Here is a 20,901-nt window from a genome sequence, read left to right on the forward strand (position 1 = left end):
ACTTCTATGCTGATCAATTAGTCTGACCCACACTATGTCTATAGGAGGTTCACACAGTTCATTTGTTGGTTGCCCTGGGTCCTCCTGATAACAGCCAAGGGACGTCCCTGATGAAGTGCTCTTTTCCCTAAAATAGAGCATGAATTTCAGGAGACAGTAACACCCAGAAATAGGAAGAACATTATTTGTATCAAATGTAGCTTTGAGAATTTTAAATGTATAATTGGAGTCCATGGACTGCCCAGAGACATTTTGTAATAACAAAGGCATTGGCGGCGATCAGCGCAGACACCAGAGACCGGCATGGGACGCTAAGGCTGCTGCTGCAGCCACCAAGAAGCCTGTGTGCAAGCACAGGTCACTCTCCACACCTCCCCTCCCGGGAGCCTATGCAGCCCGCCACTGCCAGGGTCCCGGGATCTAGGGACAGCTCCCCCAGGAGAACGCATGGCATGCCTCAGGCTGCTGCAACGTCACACTGGTCTCTGCCACCGCAGACTCACCTCGCACGGTGTACCCCTCCCTCCCCCCAGCCTGAGTGAGCCAGAGCCCCCGAATCAGCTGCTCCTTTAACCCCGTCTGTCTGAGCAAAGAACACACGCCCTCAGGCGACCTACAGGCAGAGGTGGGGCCAAATCCAAAGCTGAACCCCAGGAGCTGTACAAACAAAGAAGAGAAAGGGAAATCTCTCCCATCAGCCTCAGGAGCAGTGGATTAAATCTCCACAATCAACTTGATGTACGCGGCATCTGTAGAATACCTGAATAGACAATGAATCATCCCAAATTGAGGAGGTGGACTTTGGGAGCAATGATATATATATTTTTTTCCCTTTTTCTCTTTTTGTGAGTGTGTATCTCTATGCTTCTGTGTGTGATTTTGTCTGTATAGGTTTGCTTTTACCATTTGTCCTAGGGTTCTGTCTGTCTGTTTTTGTTTTTTTTTTTAGTATAGTTTTTAGCACTTGTTATCATGGGTAGATTTGTTTTTTGGTTTGTTTTCTCTCTTCTTTCTTTTTTTTTAATTACTTAAAAAATATTTTAAAATTATTTTTTATTTTAATAACTTTATTTTATTTTATTTTACTTTATTTTATTTTATCTTCTTCTTTCTTTCTTTCTTTCTTTTCTCCCGTTTATTCTAAGCCATGTTGATGAGAGGCTCTTGGTGCTACAGCCAGGGATCAGGGCTGTGCCTCTGATGTACGAGAACCAAGTTCAGCACAATGGTCTACAAGAGACCGCCAAGCTCCATGTAATATTAAATGGCGAAAATCTCTCAGAGACCACCATTCTCAACGCCAATACCCAGCTCCATTCAACGACCAGCAAGTGACAGTGCTGGACACCCAATGCCAAACAACTAGCAAGACAGGAACACAACCCCATCCATTAGCAGAGAGGCTGCCAAAAATCATAATAAGGCCACAGACACCCCAAAACATACCACCAGACGTGGACCTGCCCACAAGAAAGACAAGATCCAGCAGAACACAGGCACTAGTCCCCTCCACCAGGAAGCCTACATAACCCACTGAACCAACCTTAGCCACTGGGGACAGACACCAAAAACAACGGGAACTACGAACCTGCAGCCTGCAAAAAGGAGACCCCAAACACAGCAAGTTAAGCAAAATGAGAAGACAGAGAAACACACAGCAGTTGAAGGAGCAAGATAAAAACACACCAGATCTAACAAATGAAGAGAAAATAGGCAGTCTACCGGAAAAAGAATTCAGAATAATGACAGTAAAGATGATCCAAAATCTTGGAAATAGAATTGAGAAAATGCAAGAAATATTTAACAAGGACCTAGAAGAACTAAAGAACAAACAAACAGTGATGAACAACACAATAAATGAAATTTAAAATTCTCTAGAAGGGATCAATAGCAGAATAACAGAGGCAGAAGAACGGATAAGTGACCTGGAAGATAAAAGAGTGGAAATAACTACTGCAGAGCAGAATAAAGAAAAAAGAATGAAAAGAATTGAGGACAGTCTCAGAGACCTCTGGGACAACATTAAACGCACCAACATTCGAATGATGGGGGTCCCAGAAAAAGAAGAGAAAAAGAAAGGGACTGAGAAAATATTTGAAGAGATTATAGTTGAAAACTTTCCTAATATGGGAAAGGAAATAGTTAATCAGGTCCAAGAAGCACACAGAGTCCCATACAGGATAAATCCAAGGAGAAACATGCCAAGACACATATTAATCAAACTATCAAAAATTAAATACAAAGAAAAAATATTAAAAGCAGCAAGGGAAAAACAACAAATAACACTCAAGGGAATCCGCATAAGGTTAACAGCTGATCTTTCAGCAGAAACTCTGCAAGCCAGAAGGGAGTGGCAAGACATATTTAAAGTGATGAAGAAGAAAAACCTACAACCAAGATCACTCTATCCAGCAAGGATCTCATTCAGATTTGATGGAGAAATTAAAAGCTTTACAGAAAAGCAAAGGCTAAGAGAATTCACCACCACCAAACCAGCTTTACAGCAAATGCTAAAGGAAGTTCTCTAGGCAGGAAACACAAGAGAAGGAAAAGACCTACAATAACAAACCCAAAACAATTAAGAATATGGTAATAGGAACATACGTATCGATAATTACCTTAAATGTAAATGGATTAAATGCTCCAACCAAAAGACATAGACTGGCTGAATGGATACAAAAACAAGACCCATATATATGCTGTCTACAATAGACCCATTTCAGACCTCGGGACACATACACACTGAAAGTGAGGGGATGGAAAAGATATTCTAAGCAAATGGAAATCAAAAGAAAGCTGGAGTAGCAATTCTCATATCAGACAAAATAGACTTTAAAATAAAGACTATTACAAGAGACAAAGAAGAACACTACATAATGATCAAGGGATCAATCCAAGATGAAGATATAACAATTGTACATATTTATGCACCCAACATAGGAGCACCTCAATAAATAAGGCAAATACTAACAGCCATAAAAGGGGAAATGGACAGTAACACAATCATAGTAGGGGACTTAAACACCCCACTTTCACCAATGGACAGATCATCCAAAATGAAAATAAATATGGAAACACAAGCTTTAAATGATACATTAAACAAGATGGACTTAATTGATATTTATAGGACATTCCATCCAAAAACAACAGAATACACTTTCTTCTCAAGTGCTCATGGAACATTCTCCAGGATAGATCATATCTTGGGTCACAAATCAAGCCTTGGTCAATTTAAGAAAATTGAAATTGTATCAAGTATCTTTTCTGACCACAATGCTATGAGACTAGATATCAGTTACAGGAAAAAATCTGGAAAAAATACAAACACATGGAGGCAAAATAATACACTACTTAATACCCAAGAGATCACTGAGGAAATCGAAAAATACCTAGAAAGAAATGACAATGAAAACACGATGACCCAAAACCTATGAGATGCAGCAAAAGCAGTTCTAAGAGGGAAGTTTATAGCAATACAATCCTACCTCAAGAAACAAGAAACATCTCAAGTAAACAACCCAACCTTACACCTAAAGCAATTAGAAAAATAAGAACAAAAAAAACCCCAAAGTTACCAGAAGGAAAGAAATCATAAAGATCAGATCAGAAATAAATGGAAAAGAAATGAAGGAAACAATAGCAAAAATGAATAACACTAAAAGCTGGTTCTATGAGAAGGTAAAGAAAATTGATAAACTATTAGCCAGGCTCATCAAGAAAAAAAGGGAGAAGACTCAAATCAATAGAATTAGAAATGAAAAAGGAGAAGTAACAAATGACACTGCAGAAATACAAAGGATCATGAGAGATTACTACAAGCAACTATATGCCAATAAAATGGGCAACCTGGAAGAAATGGACAAATTCTTAGAAAAGCACAACCTTACAACACTGAACCAGGAAGAAAAAATGAACAGACCAATCACAAGCACTGAAATTGAAACTGTGATTAAAAATCTTCCAACAAACAAAAGCCCAGGACCAGATGGCTTCACAGGCGAATTCTATCAAACATTTAGAGAAGAGCTAACACCTATCCTTCTCAAACTCTTCCAAAATATAACAGAGGGAGGAACACTCCCAAACTCATTCTACGAGGCCACCATCACCCTGATACCAAAACCAGACAAAGATGTCACAAAGAAAGAAAACTACAGGCCAATATCACTGATGAACATATATGCAAAAATCCTCAACAAAATACTAGCAAACAGAATCCAACAGCACATTAAAAGGATCATACACCATGATCAAGTGGGCTTTATCCCAGGAATGCAAGGATTCTTCAGTATATGCAAATCAGTCAATGTGATACACCATATTAACAAATTGAAGGAGGAAAACCATATGATCATCTCAATAGATGCAGAGAAAGCTTTCAACAAAATTCAACACCCATTTATGATAAAAACCCTCCAGAAAGTAGGCATAGTGGGAGCTTTCCTGAACATAATAAAGGCCATATATGACAAACCCATAAACAACATCATCCTCTATGGTGAAAAACTGAAACCATTTCCACTAAGATCAGGAACAAGTAAGGTTGCCACTCTCACCACTATTAGTCAACATAGTTTTGGAGGTTTTAGCCACCGCAATCAGAGAAGAAAAAGAAATAAAAAGGATCCAAATTGGAAAGGAAGAAGTAAAGCTGTCACTGTTTGCAGATGACATGATACTATACATAGAGAATCCTAAAGATGCTACCAGAAAACTACTAGAGCTAATCAATGAATTTGGTAAAGTAGCAGGATACAAAATTAATGCACAGAAATCTCTTGCATTCCTATACACTAACAATGAAAAATCTGAAAGAGAAATCAAGGAAACACTCCCATTTACCATTGCAACAAAAAGAATAAAATATCTAGGAATAAACCTACCTAAGGAGACAAAAGACCTGTATGCAGAAAACTATAAGATACTGATGAAAGAAATTAAAGGTGATACAAATAGATGGAGAGATATACCATGTTCTTGGATTGGAAGAATCAACATTGTGAAAATGACTCTACTACCCAAAGCAATCTACAGATTCAGTGCAATCCCTATCAAACTACCACTGGCACTTTTCACAGAACTAGAACAAAAAATTTCACAATTTGTATGGAAACACAAAAGACTCCAAATAGCCAAAGCAATCTTGAGAACAAAATAGGGAGCTGGAGGCATCAGGGTCCCTGACTTCAGACTATAATACAAAACTACAGTAGTCAAGACAGTATGGTACAGCCACAGAAACAGAAATATAGATCAATGGAACAGGAGAGAAAGCTCAGGGATAAACCCACGCACATATGGTCACCTTATCTTTGATAAAGGAGGCAAGTATACACAATGGAGAAAAGAGAGCCTCTTCCATAAGTGGAGCTGGGAAAACTGGATAGCTACATATAAAAGAATGAAATTAGAACAGTTCCTAACACCACACAAAAAAATAGACTCAAAATGGATTAAAGACCTAAATGTAAGACCAGACACTATAAAACTCTTAGAGGAAAACATAGGCATAACACTCTATGACATACATCACAGCAAGATCCTTTTTGACCCACCTCCTCGAGAAATGGAAATAAAAACAAAAATGGGACCTGATGAAACTTAAAAGCTTTTGCACAGCAAAGGAAACCATAAACAAGACCAAAAGACAACCCTCAGAATGGGAGAAAATATTTGCAAATGAAGCAACTGACAAAGGATTAATCTTCAAAATATACAAGCAGCTCATGCAGCTCAATATCAAAAACACAAACAACCCAATCCAAAAATGGGCAGAAGACCTCAGTACATTTCTTCCAAGAAGATATACAGATTGCCAACAAACACATGAAAGGATGCTCAATATCACTAATCATTAGAGAAATGAAAATCAAAAGTACAATGAGATGTCATCTCACGCCAGTCAGAATGGCCATCATCAAAAAATCTACAATCAATAAATGCTGGAGAGGGTGTGGAGAAAAGGGAAGCCTCTTGCAATGTTGGTGGGAATGTAAATTGATACAGCCACTATGGAGAATAGTTTGAAGGTTCCTTAAAAAAATAAAAATAGAACTACCATATGACCCAGCAGTCCCACTACTGGGCATATACCCTGAGAAAACCATAATTCAAGAAGAGTCATGTACCAAAATGTTCATTGCAGCTCTATTTACAATAGACAGGACATGGAAGCAAATTGTGTCCATCTGCAAATGAATGGATAAAGAAGATGTGGCACATATTTAAAGTGGAATATTACTCAGCCATAAAAAATGAAATTCAGTTATTTATAGTGAGGTGGATGGACCTAGAGTCTGTCATACAGAGTGAAGTAAGTCAGAAAAAGAAAAACAAATACCGTATGCTAACACATATACATGGAATCAAAAAAAAAATAATCGTCATGAATAACCTAGGGGCAAGATGGGAATAAAGATACAGACCTACTAGAGAATGGACTTGAAGATACGGGGCGGGGGAAGGGTAAGCTGGGACAAAGTGAGAGAGTGGCATGGACATATATACACTACCAAACGTAAAATAGATATCTAGTGGGAAGCCGCCACATAGCACAGGGAGGTCATCTAGGTGCTTTGTGACCACCTAGAGGGGTGGGATAGGGAGGGTGGGAGGGAGGGAGACACAAGAGGGAAGAGATAGGGGGACATATGGATATGTATAAATGATTCACTTTGTTATAAAGCAGAAACTAACAGTCCATTGTAAAGCAATAATACTCCAATAAAGATGTTTAAAAAAGAAAAAGAAATGATTTTATTTTAATTGTTGTAAGAGTAAAACAACAACAACCACAACAAAAATAACAAGGGCACTTTTCAAACAGAAAATTTTCTGTTTTCTAAGGTAGTGATGATCCACTTTTTAGAGCTCCTTCTCTTTTTTTCTCTCTCTGTCTCTGTGTTTATACACATGCACACACACACACACGTGCACACACACACACACACACACCTCACATCATTTATCTTATTTAACATATATTTTTAAAAGAAAATGATTAAAAGCTAGAAAAATTCCTTTTATAATTAATTTTTATTGGCATATAGTTGCTTTATAATGTTGTGTTAGTTTCTGCTGTACAACAAAATGAATCAGCTATACACATATCCCCTCTTTTTGAATTTCTTTCCCATTTAGGTCACCAGAGAGCACTGAGTAGAGTTCCCTGTGATATACAGTAAGTTCTCTGTTTTATACATAGTAGTGTATATATGTCAATCCCAATATCCCAATTCATCCCATCCCTCCCCTTCCCCCCTTGGTGTCCATACGTTTGTTCTCTACATCTGTGTCTCTATTTCTGCTTTGCAAATAAGTTTATCTGTATCATTTTTCTAGATTCCACATACAAGCAATGTTATATGATATATTTTTTTCTCTTTCTGACTTACTTCACTCTATATGACAGTCTCTAGGTCCATCCACGTGTCTGCAAATGGAACAATTTTGTTCCTTTTTATGGCTGAGTAATATTCCATTGTATACATGTATCACAGCTTCTTTATCCATTCCTCTGTTGTTGGACATTTAGGTTGCTTCCATGTCCTGGTTATTGTAAATAGTGGGGAGCATGTATCTTTTTGAATTCTGGTTTGCTCCAGGTATATACCCAGGAGTGAGATTGCTGGGTTATATGGTAGTTCTATTTTTAGTTTTTTAAGGAATCTCCATACTGTTCTCCATAGTGGCTGTATAGAAAAAATTTCTTAAAATGATTAGACTGCTGATAGAGAATTTTTTTCTTTATTTTAACTGTATACAGGCTCATATCTGTTGATGGCAACTGACAATTGTGGTACGCTTGTGGTATGTTTGAAAATTGAATAGAATTTGCAACAGATTAAAGTTTTGCAAAGAAAAGGAAATTTCTGATGTTTCAAGTTAAACACCTAACACAGCTGAATGAAATTTGGATGTATTTATTTATTTCATACATTTTGAGGAAAGAATCTTAGTTAAAATGGTTCTGCTTCTCTTTGTTAGCTTCTGTATTTTATGTTGGATTATTGTGGTGTGTTATGTTAGCTAGCCTTGTTATTTCATTATGAAAATTAAATAACATGCCTAGTTTTGCATCTTTTCTAACTACATATATAAGGACTTTCAGGTAACCCCTAAAGGCAACCTTCTAACTGATATGGTAAATAAGGGTAACAAGAGTTTCTTAGTAAAGTAATGAAGTACAAATATAGATCCGTTTGAAAAAGACTTGATGAGCATGACTAGTCTCTCTCTCTCTCTCCCCTCCATTTCTCCCTCCCTTTATAATAGAGTGCAATTCTTTTCAAGTAATTTCTTTTTTATACTAAGTAACTATCATAATCAGTTTTCATAGCACATTAAAAAAGTTGTATTTTCTTGCATTGACACTGTGAGACATTTATAGGAAGATTATTTTCCACAGGGCACTTTAATTTTTTCGTGTTAAAATGAGGAAGACAAAATCTATTTCTCATAGAATACTGATGTTCCTATCCTCATTCTTTACTCTCCCTCGCCTACCATCAGGAAGGGATTAAGAGAGCTCACTACAATGAGAACAATGAGTAGAAGAGTGAAAACAGAAAAAGCTCTTAATTCAGACTACTTGGGATTTAATACTCCATTTTATTTTTTCCTTGTACAATCTCTCTGGGATCCTGGACCAAACTATTCACTATTCATACCTTATCTATATAGAACTTGATATGTATATAGACAGAAATGTAATAATATGTATACATAATACATATAAAAATAAAAACTCTTTTTGACCTCAAAACTAAATTTCCGGGCTTCCCTGGTGGCGCAGTGGTTGAGAGTCCGCCTGCCGATGCAGGGGACGCGGGTTCGTGCCCCGGTCCGGGAAGATCCCACATGCCGCGGAGCGGCTGGGCCCGTGAGCCATGGCCGCTGAGCCTGCGCGTCCGGAGCCTGTGCTCCGCAACGGGAGAGGCCACAACAGTGAGAGGCCCGCATACCAAAAAAAAAAACAAACAAAAAAAAACCTAAATTTCCTTAGAACTTCCCATCAGCTCAAAAATAAAAAGCATAATCTTGCTGCCTCTAGGAAATATATTGGCCAAATCCAGAATCATTTAGATTTAGCCCCTGTCTAGCTCAAAGCTTATTTTTTGAAATCTCTCCTCTTCTCTCTCACCAGGGACAGTGACAAATGTTGAATCTGCTGTGTGGTATGATCATGTACCTCGTCTGCTTCTGTGCATTGGTGAGGTATAGAAGCAAGGCCTCTTCCCCTAATCCTTAACGCTAGCAAATATTCTACACTGTTTATGCCCCTGGGTGGCTACTTGAGCCCATCGTCAGCCTAGGACTTACCTAGATAAACTAAGTCCCATCAACAGGCAAGCTCACTTTGAGCTGTGCCAGTACTCAGGGCTGTCCTCTCTCAACTCTGGAAGCACTAAGTACTTCGGTAGATGTTGCAGGTAGAAAATTTCTCCTGAGAGTCAAGACTAGTCTCTGTGTTCAGAAGCCATCCCCTAACTTCTTGGCAGCCTTTCACACGCTAATCCTCTAGGAAGAAGATGCACTTTTATTCTTTCTTTAACACGTTTTCAAATTCTACTCTCTCATTCCTCTTGTCCATTTTGCTATCTAGTCTCTCAACAGGAAGTTGGATGGTATAAGGAAAGAGGATGTAGAACTACCCGTGGTTTGCACATCTCTTTAAATACTTGTGTTTTCTACATTGCTAGATCTCTAGTTAATCTTGCAGCTTGTTGTCTCGAGTCTGTTCTCATTGGTTTACAGGTGGAGTGTATGTGTGGGTAAGGTGGGAGTGGAGGGAACCCTGGGGACTATGAAGCAAAAATCTTTGTCCTTTTTATTCCATATCTCAAGTTATTGCTGAAAGTAAACATTTTGCATCCTGCTTCTTTACAAAACTATTCTACTGTGGTAATAAATATACTCTAGTGGCACACCTGAAAGCAAAACATGTCATAGATATTTCGATTCTAGACCACCTATAATTACTAGAGCAAGGTGCACTGTGATCAGTGTTCTTTTAGATGACTATTTATTGTACAATTAAAAAAAAGTGGTTTCCATAGCAACCTTGTCTGCAGATAGTTTCAGAATAGGCTTTTACAGCTTCAAATCATGAATATATTGTATCCACTTGGAAAGAAAAGAATCAGATCAGGTTTTACAATTAATTTATATTCAACATCAGTAAGAACTGTTTCTTCCCAAGGTACCTTTCACATACACAAAATATCATTAACAATAATGCTTTAGTTTGTAGGAGAGAGAGAGAGAGAAAGATTGATGATTGATTCTTCCCACTTCTCCCATGAGCTGTTCTCTGATGAGGAATTATAATTTTGTCTATTTTCTTAAAAATCTGATTGAAGTATATGTCAAAAAAGATTGTGATGCCTCAAATAAGTATTCCCAGAATATGCTTATATGTGGGCATCTCTGGAAGCTATACACTGTATTTATTGATATTTTCCTTTTGTTTAATGAGCACTTATTAAGCATCTTCTAATAACAAGCACTGTGTGGACCCTGCAAGTATAGCAATGAATATGATGCCGTTGCTGCACTCTAACTACAAAAATCTGAGAGTGGAGTAGACAGTATATAAAAAAGTATGATAATGTGGTGAGTGCTGGCAAGACAGGATCATGATGGGACCAGAGAGAAGGAATATCGCTCAGTCTGAGTGTGTAGGGAAGAATTATTGGAAGGGACAATACTATACTGTGTTTAAGGATGAGTAAGAATATTTCATCAATTAGAAAGAGGTTGGGCAAGATGTTTCAAGTTGAGGGAATAGTATGAGGCAAGGTATGATACATACAGGAGACTAAATGCAGAATGGTGCACGATTATTATATAAGGTGTCAATAAATTAGCAGATGGGGTAGAAGTAAGGTTTTCAAAAGGTAAAGACAAGTAAATATTAATATGTAATAACTGAATATATATAAATATCTTTATAGGTTTTTTGAACTGCTGCTCTAACACAAATTTGGTTACATAGTTTAAGGAAATGCCAAGGGAAATTCTTTTAAGTTCAGTGAACTCTTTTTATGACTCCTTTTGCATTGACAGAAAAATATTGATTGTAATAGTTCAATCCTTCATATGTCACAACTTAAGAAATTAGAAATACTACTCTAGCACCCAGGGCACTGATAGCCTTCCAAGGTGAATTCTTGGTGTCCTTTCCCTCCATTAATGTCCTCTACATTCCTCCAGTGAGTGAGGCTATGGTCTGTTCCCTTTGGTTTACGGCTTCTCTCATCTAAGAGACAAGAGGCAGCAGTAAAAAGAAGCTTTGATGTTTATGTTGAAAAGTTACACATGCATGTGTTCCTTGATAATATCTCAACAGAAAGGTGAAAATAAGAAGTACTAAATAAATAAATAAGTAAGTAAATAGGAACTTGCCTGACAGCTGTAACCAGGACTGTGACCGGATGGAACTGTCCATCATCACTAAGACAGTCACTGCCCAGGTCATTAGAGTTAAGCACGAATTCTTCACTAGGGCACACTTTGTGATGACTCAACACTCCACCAATTTTCTTCATTTGAACTGCAGTGTAAAACTTTTTCTTTGACAAATATTTATTTGACTCTTATTGAATGGATTTGGGAATATTCCGTTACCAGTTTTAAGGTTTACTAGCTTCATTTGAGAACAAAGGAACTGAAATAGATAATTTATGATTACGTGGAATAAAATGGAAGATCTAAAGTTCTTATCATTCTCAGTATTTCAGATGTCTTTCCAGTACATTCCATTTCTTGAGGCCATTGTCATTGTGTGCCCTAATTCATTCTTTCTTAGAAAACCATTTAGGGCTTTCTGTTACCTCCATGACAACTGTGTCTCTTATTATTTTATTTAAAACATCAAGACCGATCAGTTGTTTATCTTTTCCTTTGATTTCTTAATTAGGTCATTGAATTTTTGAACCCTCTCCCTAGAGCACAAAATTTCTGCTTCTCCAATTTAACTTTTCTTTGTCAGTTACTTACTATGGCCTTTATTAGGGTGTCAGTCTTTGGGTGCCTCAAGAAGTCTAGTATTGCTCATTACTAGAAACAACAACTGTTTTCACTAAATTTCACTCCCAGTAACTACATCTGAAATACTATATTAGTTAGGAAGCAGAATAACGAACAAGATAGAAGAAAAATACTCTACATCAATAACACAAAGTTATCTCTTTGGAAATCCTCTGTGTTGAATCTGTATCTAGCTATTCTGAAAATCAGTTTACACACATATAAAATATGTCAACAAATGCGTAAGATATTTTGCATGCCGTATATAAGTAAGTCTCAAAATATTGCTGGTGATATTAAGTGGAATCCAAGTTTTTCATTTTGCTTTGTTTTATTATTTTTTAAATGAATAAGGAAACTGCAATTCAGAGAGATTGAATAACTTGCCCTCTTTTGTATATTTAATATGTGACCAGGAAAAGATTCAAATAAAGATAACTCACACTTGAAAGCTTAAACTCACACTTCTTGCTATTTTTCACAGCTGCATTACCACAGTGAGGAAATTTTGCGTGGGTTTCTCTTTCCCCTTTTGAGAAATTTTTGGTGGGTTTCTCTTTCTCCTTTTGAGATTTTGCGTTAATGAATGCCCATATTTTTACTATAAGATTTCAGACAAACAGCATTTTTCATGGAAGATTTATGCTTTAGGCTCTGAAATGATCTGAGGCCACATTATTCTCCTTCAGGGTTTGGTTCAAGAGCCATTCCCATGATGACACACTTTGATGTACATTAAATTTATTCTGTTTTTAGTGCTGTTTTCTGATTTCTTTTAACATTGCCACCAGTTCCATTTTAATTAATTGTGCTTGGAAGTATTCTCAGGGACTCTCTAGAAAAGTGTGCTTCCTTAGAACTAAGTCACATTATTTTCTAGGTCATCAATTATAAGGAATCAGAAGATATATATTCTGATCCCTGGACTGTCACTAATTAGCTGTGTGATTTCAAACTTGGGGGGGAAGAAAAGTCATTAAACCTCTCTGAAACTTTCTGGCTTCATTTGTAATACAGTGACTGGACATAAAAATGTTTAATTCCTTTCCAACCTGAGTATTATGTAAATCTATGAGATTTTCTTTATACTCAGCCTCTTCTACATGGTGTCACATAATCTTGGTCCAAGCCCCTATCCAATATTCTAAGGATTTCACCCTAGAGACTCAGTCTTCTTACATCTATAGGAGACAATCTTGGCAGACTTTTCACAAATAACAGCAGAATGGATTGTACTGCAGTGGTCAAATAACTAAGGTTGGACAAATTAGATTTTCTTGACAAAAAGGATTTGGGGTTGAGATTCAGAGAAAAGCAGTTGGCTTATGTAAACATTTTAGATATTCAGGATAGTATTATTCTCTCTTTCATTTATTCTTGAAGACAAGCCACACTTGTCTTCTGGCGATTTCTGAAACATACCAAGAATACTGGCACCTCAGAGCCTTTGCACTTGTAAATACCTCTGGCAATAAGGCATTTCCTTCAAATATATATGTCGTTTACTCCGTTTTCAGAGAGGTACTCCTTCACCATCTTATATAAACTATCACTTCTTATTCTATAAAATCCTATCCTGTTTTCACATGTTATTTTTCTTCATAGGACTCATTAGCATATTCTTATAGTATCTGTCTCTCTTCTTCATAATTTAAGCTTCATGAAAGGGGATAGTATCGGATCATCCCTTGTGGTTTGCCTGCATCTAGCCTTCAGCTTAGTAAATAATAACTCTATTAAAACCTCCTCAATACCCATCCAATCTCTACCAAAATCCTGAGTGATGTGTCTGGCACTTCAATTCCTTCTATCGTGGAATTTCTTTGAATACTTTTAGTCAACTAGTAGGAGAAATTATTAGAATTGCTCAAATACTGAATCCAGCATTTCTGGCAAGTGCATGTATATGAAGGCAACACTGATTAAAAACTATGTTCCTCTTCTAGATTAAGCTCTTTCAGAATCTATTGCCACACATACCTCTCAAATTTTTGCTCATCTAAATTAACAACTTCATGCAATTCTAATGTGTAAACCTTTGGCTTCAAGTTTGAAAGCAGTGTCTTACCTTTGAAACTGCTCACCTGACAATTGTGGTTTCCCACAAAATGAGAAGGGGCTTGAATCTGCAAGCAAAACAAGGTGGGGAGAACAAACATCCGTCTACCAGCTAGAGGAATGCACAGACTTATTAAATTTGACAGCCGATACAGCAGCTGAACCATTCATCGTTCGGCTGTCCACATTGCTAGGTAATGAGAGACAGAGCTTTTTCTCTCTTACCCCTCTGAAGGGCAGTACCATAGGCAGGGTGTCCAGAGAATTGTGCTTTAAATGTCCCATAAACCATGTGTGTTGTGACTGGCCTAATTTACATTCAATAAAATGATAACTTCTCTCTCTGTTTCTTTTTCTTTCTCTGAAATTGGAGAAATAAAGCTAAGTAACAGAGCCAAGATCAAAAGTCATAAAAATATCTAGCAAGTTAGCCAGTCATATATTAAAAGGGAAAGGAGTCTCAGAACCTCAAGAATCTTCTATCAAATGGTTGGAAAGAGGGGAATGGAGTAATGGGTAATTACTATCATTTTAACCCTTTTATACTTATCTTTACATTCAGTATACAGTCCCTTCCCTCATCCACTTGTAGAGTATTATAATAAAAGGTAATTTTTTTTGACTATCCAGACGGGTAAAATTTAAAAGTTAAATATAAACCACCAAAATTACCTTAGAAGTTATACCACTATATGCATTATCAATTTGGAAGTTGACTGTATACTAAGACCTCTGTCCTAAGTAAATAGTGCCTTTGTTTAGCATTTCCTTGAATACTCGGCTGATAAAAACTAAACAATAGAAAAGCTGATATTGAATTTAACATTTCTTGTGGCTAATAGGCACTTTCTCACCAGTAAAACATAAAATTTAGATTATAGCACACAAAAATCCCTAAAAATATAGATAACTGTTAAATATTCTAAAGAATTGTGGAAATAGTGTAACAGAATTGTGAGGACCATGAGCAATGGTGTCAGATGTGATCTAGTTGAAGTCCCAGCTTGGCCAATAGCTTGCTGTGCAAATCTAAACTAACCATTTAGCTTCTTTAATACATAGTTTTATCAACTGTGCAAGGTAGGGGGTCACCAGTAATTACCTATTTCCTAGGACTGCTATAAAGATTAAATGAGAATGTGCGCATACAGTACATATCACATTGCCTAAACTGTACGAGTACAAGCACTAGTTATTACTACTATTACTGTTTTTGTTGTTATTAGTGTTTTGGTAACATGCAGGACAATGAAGATTTCTAAGTAATACATTGGGGGCGTCATCGATTTTTCTAGACAATAGATTGAGTGAGAGTAGCTAGTGAGGGAAGTGAAAGCAATTATTTTATAGAACCTTTTATACAAAATGACTTAGAAAGATCGTAGAAAGGACTGTCATTGGTTGTTGTGCATCTTGAAAGGGTTTCTGTTGTTATTTTGTTGTTTGCTTTTTGGTGTTTCATTTCTTTAAAGACAGATGAGTTTAAATGAAGGAGAGTTTAGAGAGACTGTGGAAAATCAATAAATCAATGGAATAATAGAACAACTTCATTGAGTGTATTGAAGAAGGTAATTTTATACATGTTAAATAATTAACCTGAGAAATGAGCGGAGGTATCTTTGTTGTCATAAAAAGAAAGAGAAAAGAAAATATGGGTGTCAATGTGATAAGTTCATCAGTTTAAAAACAAATGTGACTTCATTTTCTCTGTGAAATAGTAGGAGTAGTTATTTGCATAGACTCTCAAAGTAGTAGTTACTGGATATTTCTAATCAACTGTAGACGTATGGGCAAAATGATTTTTAGGAGAAAAGTACTGTCATTCCCTTTAGTGGTGTATCAGTGGGTCTAGCCATTTCCCTACACCACAAGCAGACAGCATTCAGTAATCATCAACTTATTCAATAAGAATTATTTGTTTGCTAAATAATGTTTTGGACAGAGGTAAAGAGTGTATTTTCTGCTCTTAAGGGGTGTGAATACAGTGGAGGGAAACCGATAATAAACAGGGCACATAATAACTGATAGATTTTCTTTCTTTCTTTCTTTCTTTCTTTCTTTCTTTCTACCTTTCTTTCTCTCTTTCTTTTTTATCTATCTATTTAATCTATTTAAACATACTATGGATAATGTAGGTAGATATAGAGAGGAGATAGGTAGATAGATAGATAGATAGATATCAAAAGATAGATGATAGATAAAAGATCTAAATTATATGTAGATATACATATATTTCCAAATACTTTTGACTGTAACAAAGAAAATAAAATAGGATAGTTTGCTATAGAATATAGGGTCTACTTTGTTAAAAAATATAGTCAAGGAAAGTGTTTTCATTTTTCAGTCTCAAAATCAATGGGAAATAAAAGCTATCTACTTGATTGGCAAGAGTTTCCTCTCTAGATATTTTATTGTTGGTATATGGTAGTAGAAACATATAAAGGTGGATTTTTTTTCTGCTGCTTATTTAACTATATTTTGCTGATTTATCAAAATATCTTAAAGAGGAGATTTATCACATTTTATATTTTAGAAAAATAATTTGGAACTAATATAAAGATGAATGATGGAGGATCAGAAAGAGAAGAAATTAGGAGAACACTTGGAAATCTCATAATTGAGAATAGAAAGGATAAAGGACAGAAATAAAATATAGGATTTGGGAAATGGAAGAGAAGTTGAGCTGGAGAAATATTTAGGTGGTAGAAATTGTTACCATACTTCGTATTTAATTTCTTTGTACCTAATATCTATTAACAGTCTTCTCAAGTGGCTGCCCAGGCATTGGCAGAGCACAGAGAACGAAAGTTATCTCAGGGATATGCATGGTTATTGCTACTCTAATCTCAGCAGAGACTGCCTCTTCAGCAGCATCAAACCTGTTTCCTTTACAAATCCAATTTCAGTTCTCTTAAATGGGCCCAGGGACCAGTAGCTAGAGCTCAGAATTCTCTTCTAGTTAAGCATGCTTCTACTTAAAAATTATGCAAAGCCTTATAACTAAACGATACATTTAAAACTTTCTAAAAGAGTTCCATTTTAAAAGTCTGTGGAGAGTTCTGAAATTATCTTTACACATGTATCTTTGTAATTTGAGTTCTAAATCTCTAAATTTCCCAAATACAAATTCCCGGGGCTTCCCTGGTGGCGCAGTGGTTGAGAGTCTGCCTGCCGATGCAGGGGACACGGGTTCGTGCCCCGGTCCGGGAAGATCCCACATGCCGCGGAGCGGCTTCGCCCGTGAGCCATGGCCGCTGAGCCTGCGCGTCCGGAGCCTGTGCTCCACAACGGGAGAGGCCATCCCTCAAAATATTTTTTCCAGGTTTCATTTAAGGTTATAAATTTTACTTTGAGCTATATTTCTTCTGTATTCCCATTAATTTCTATTTTTGTTCTGGATTAGTCTCCAAGGATGGATGTTTCTTGGTAAATATTCTTTAAATATTTAACTAAATCAAAAGTTTAAAGTAATAGCAGAGTTTTCTATAGAATTGGTAAACTCTAAAATATTTACGAAGTTTCTGTTTTTGATTTTTTAACATCACAGTAAAAGTTTAAAGTAATTGTTATTCTGGCATTTATAATTTTTTTTTTTTTTTTTTTTTTTTTTTTGCGGTACGCGGGCCTCTCCCTGTTGTGGCCTCTCCCGTTGCGGAGCACAGGCTTCGGACGCACAGGCTCAGCGGCCATGGCTCACGGGCGAAGCCGCTCCGCGGCATGTGGGATCTTCCCGGACCGGGTTACGAACCCGTGTCCCCTGCATCGGCAGGCGGACTCTCAACCACTGCGCCACGAGAGAAGCTCTGGCATTTATCATTTTAAAATAAATACCCCCAATTTAAAACTCCTTTATACACAGGACACAAATCAACTTCTCAATTAGCATATACTTAAACATTTTTTCTGATTATAAAATAATATACACTTATTACATAAAATTTAGAAAATACAAGCATAATTGAAAAATAAAAACATTCATAGTCCTTTATGAAACTCTCTGTTTTAACCTATTTTCTTTTAACAGCAAAATGTCTACATGATGACAGTGCAAGTGGCTGGGGCTGACATTGATGGGTTAAGCATGGATTAAAGCAGAACAAACACAAGGACAGAAACAGAGAGGCTCCAAGGGTGGAGCTGGTGTAGAGGCATGCACATCTGACCTGCAAGTATTTAGGGATAGCTCTTGGGGATGGGACTCCCACAGAAATATTAAACGAAGTAAAAATTTTTAAGAAGCCATGTCAGCCTCAGACTTGCACTTCAGTTGTAACCAATAAATCAACGTCTCTTTAATCCACATGCTGGGAGATACTCAGGAATATTTTGCTTTCATACAAATATTAATTAATTTGTCTAAGAATGGAATAAACTGGGAAAAGATAAGGTGCCAGAGCACCTTAGCACTAGTGGGTACCTTCTGATGAAGTTAAATTTGATTCAGTCAGAGAGAACTCAGGAAATCCAAATGTTATCTCTGCCAACACCCACAGTCCCCTGAAATTCAAATAATGTTGATAACAATAACAACAGAAATATACTAATAATTGATTTATATTCCCTGTACTGTGAAACCTCGGTGTCTGGAGTGTTGCTACCTGCTGCTATAGGTACAGACAGGAATTACCTTTTCACAACTTCTGAGGGTGAATGACTTCAATTATAATTCAGTTATTTTTCTTTCTTTCAGAACACCCCTTTATTAGGGATGACAGACATTTATCTCTTTTGTCAAAGAAACACACATTACACACATATATACACTAATATGTATAAAATAGATGACTAATAAGAACCTGCTGTATTAAATAAATAAATAACTAAGAAACACACATTACTTTCCTCTTCAGTACTTTACTGTCTCAAGCTTCAATTATTTTTCTACTCAGTTTTTTTCTTAACAGCTTCTTAAACAAGTTATGTAAAGAAATAGTTCTATGTATCCAGCTAGCAAGAAAGATGTCACCTTATCCTCTTGTACTTGTTCAGCTCATGCTCAAATAGGGAAATGCAGGATTGATCCTTCTCTACCTGATTAGCTTTTTTGTGTTTTCAAATTTACTTTTCTTGTAAGTCAATTTGTAACAAATTCAGTATGGCATAACTAGTTTGTGTATGACTAGAGTTTAAAAATAATTTTTCTACTTGAATAATTAAATTGCAATATATTTCATTATCAATTAATACAGGGTTCTGGAATAGACATTCTAGACATTCCATTCACAATTCACAATTCACATTCACGTTCACAATTCTTCACAGCAGTCTCCCACACACTGAAACTTAACGACCAATTATTGTGAGTTCTAAAAAAGACTCTTCTATGTCTGACAACACAGGAGTATGTTACAGTGGTGCAAATAAGTCTATTCAAACCAAAGTTAAAATACCTGAAAGGGAATATCTGATTAGATTGATATAGACTGACCAATGAAGATTAATATTCTGCAATATAGAAGTAATTTAATTAATGTAAGTATCTTCTTTCACTACTGGCACCACAAATGCTTCTGTGGAGAAATTAAATTTAAGAAGAAAATAAGTAAAAAAAAATGAGAAGATTTTCAGTACTACAGAGACAACTGAAAAATCTAACTGAAAGGAAAGAAATTATAGCAACATGAAAGGGTAACTGAGGCAAGAATTAACTTCAAATTATAGACAGGGTTTTCAACTGCTTGACCATAGAATTTCCTTGATAAACAACATTTGTGCATTTCCTTCTTGCAATTTCAATGTCCTTCATTATTATTTATTTTGTTTTATTTGAAATCCAAAGTTTTAAATGCCTGTCATAACCAAAACCTGTCTTCCTATTTCCATTTTGTTTTCTGAACCAAAAAGACAAACAAAAAGGTGGATCTGGGAAAGGAGGAAAAACATTTTTTTTCTTGAGTCCAAATTCTTACGAAATAATATGGGAAAGTATATTTTTTAGCCGGATCCATTTTGTAAGAATCATGTTTCATGCTTCATAGATGAAAATCAATACAAATAGCAAATGAAAGGCTTTGGAGTATGGGATATCAATTTTTTCCTACTATTGCTTTAGTAAATTTTGGCATTTCTAACATGTAAGATCCCTGTTTGCTAAAACTTCACAAGCTAAAAACCAAATCATGATTTAAAAATGAAAAAACTATAAGATGACTTTAGCAATAATTGATTACCATGGAATCAAATCCACAGAAGTATCACAGATGTTTTCAAGAGAATATGTTAGGTAACTATCTCATAACAAAACTCTATAACTGTATATACTTATAACATAAACCTTATAACTTATGCCTTGTTAATTATAATCAAATCATTCCAAACTTTATTAAAAAAATAATAATGAAATTGATGATAGGTGAATATATCATTTAGAAATCTATCCTTAAGTAGCTTATTTCTTAAGGGAATATTCAAGATATTTAAAGTCATATCTACTAATATTGAAAAACTCATGCAATTCATCTTATACTAATTTAAAAATATATATTTACATACAATCTAATGAAGATAGTTCACATGAGTCTGTGGATTACTTTTGACTAATACTGAAAATAATTAGCATATAATTTATTGCTAGTTGATATGTGAGTTGGTATGATTATACATACAAAGAAGTTTACAAAACTGATTTTTTCCTTTTAACATTTTCCTTTTAAAAATCATGCCTGGAGCAATGTGTTGATATATACTATTTTCCTGAGTTTTTGAGTAACATTTTCAGCCAGTCATTCTGAGGAGAAAAATGTTTTTATGATTTTCAGCATAACTGTCAATATTATCTCTATTCACATAAGCTGTAAATAAGCATGTATTTCC

General features: G+C 35.9%; 1 pseudogene; it reads left to right on the forward strand.

The window, feature by feature from the left end:
- Positions 1–232: 232 nt before the first annotated feature.
- LOC132427856 (3-ketoacyl-CoA thiolase, mitochondrial pseudogene) overlaps positions 233–20,901 on the forward strand; it is a 108,449-nt pseudogene continuing 87,780 nt past the window's right edge.

This window comes from Delphinus delphis, chromosome 7 (genome assembly GCF_949987515.2).
Source record: "Delphinus delphis chromosome 7, mDelDel1.2, whole genome shotgun sequence".
Lineage (NCBI taxonomy): Eukaryota > Metazoa > Chordata > Mammalia > Artiodactyla > Delphinidae > Delphinus > Delphinus delphis.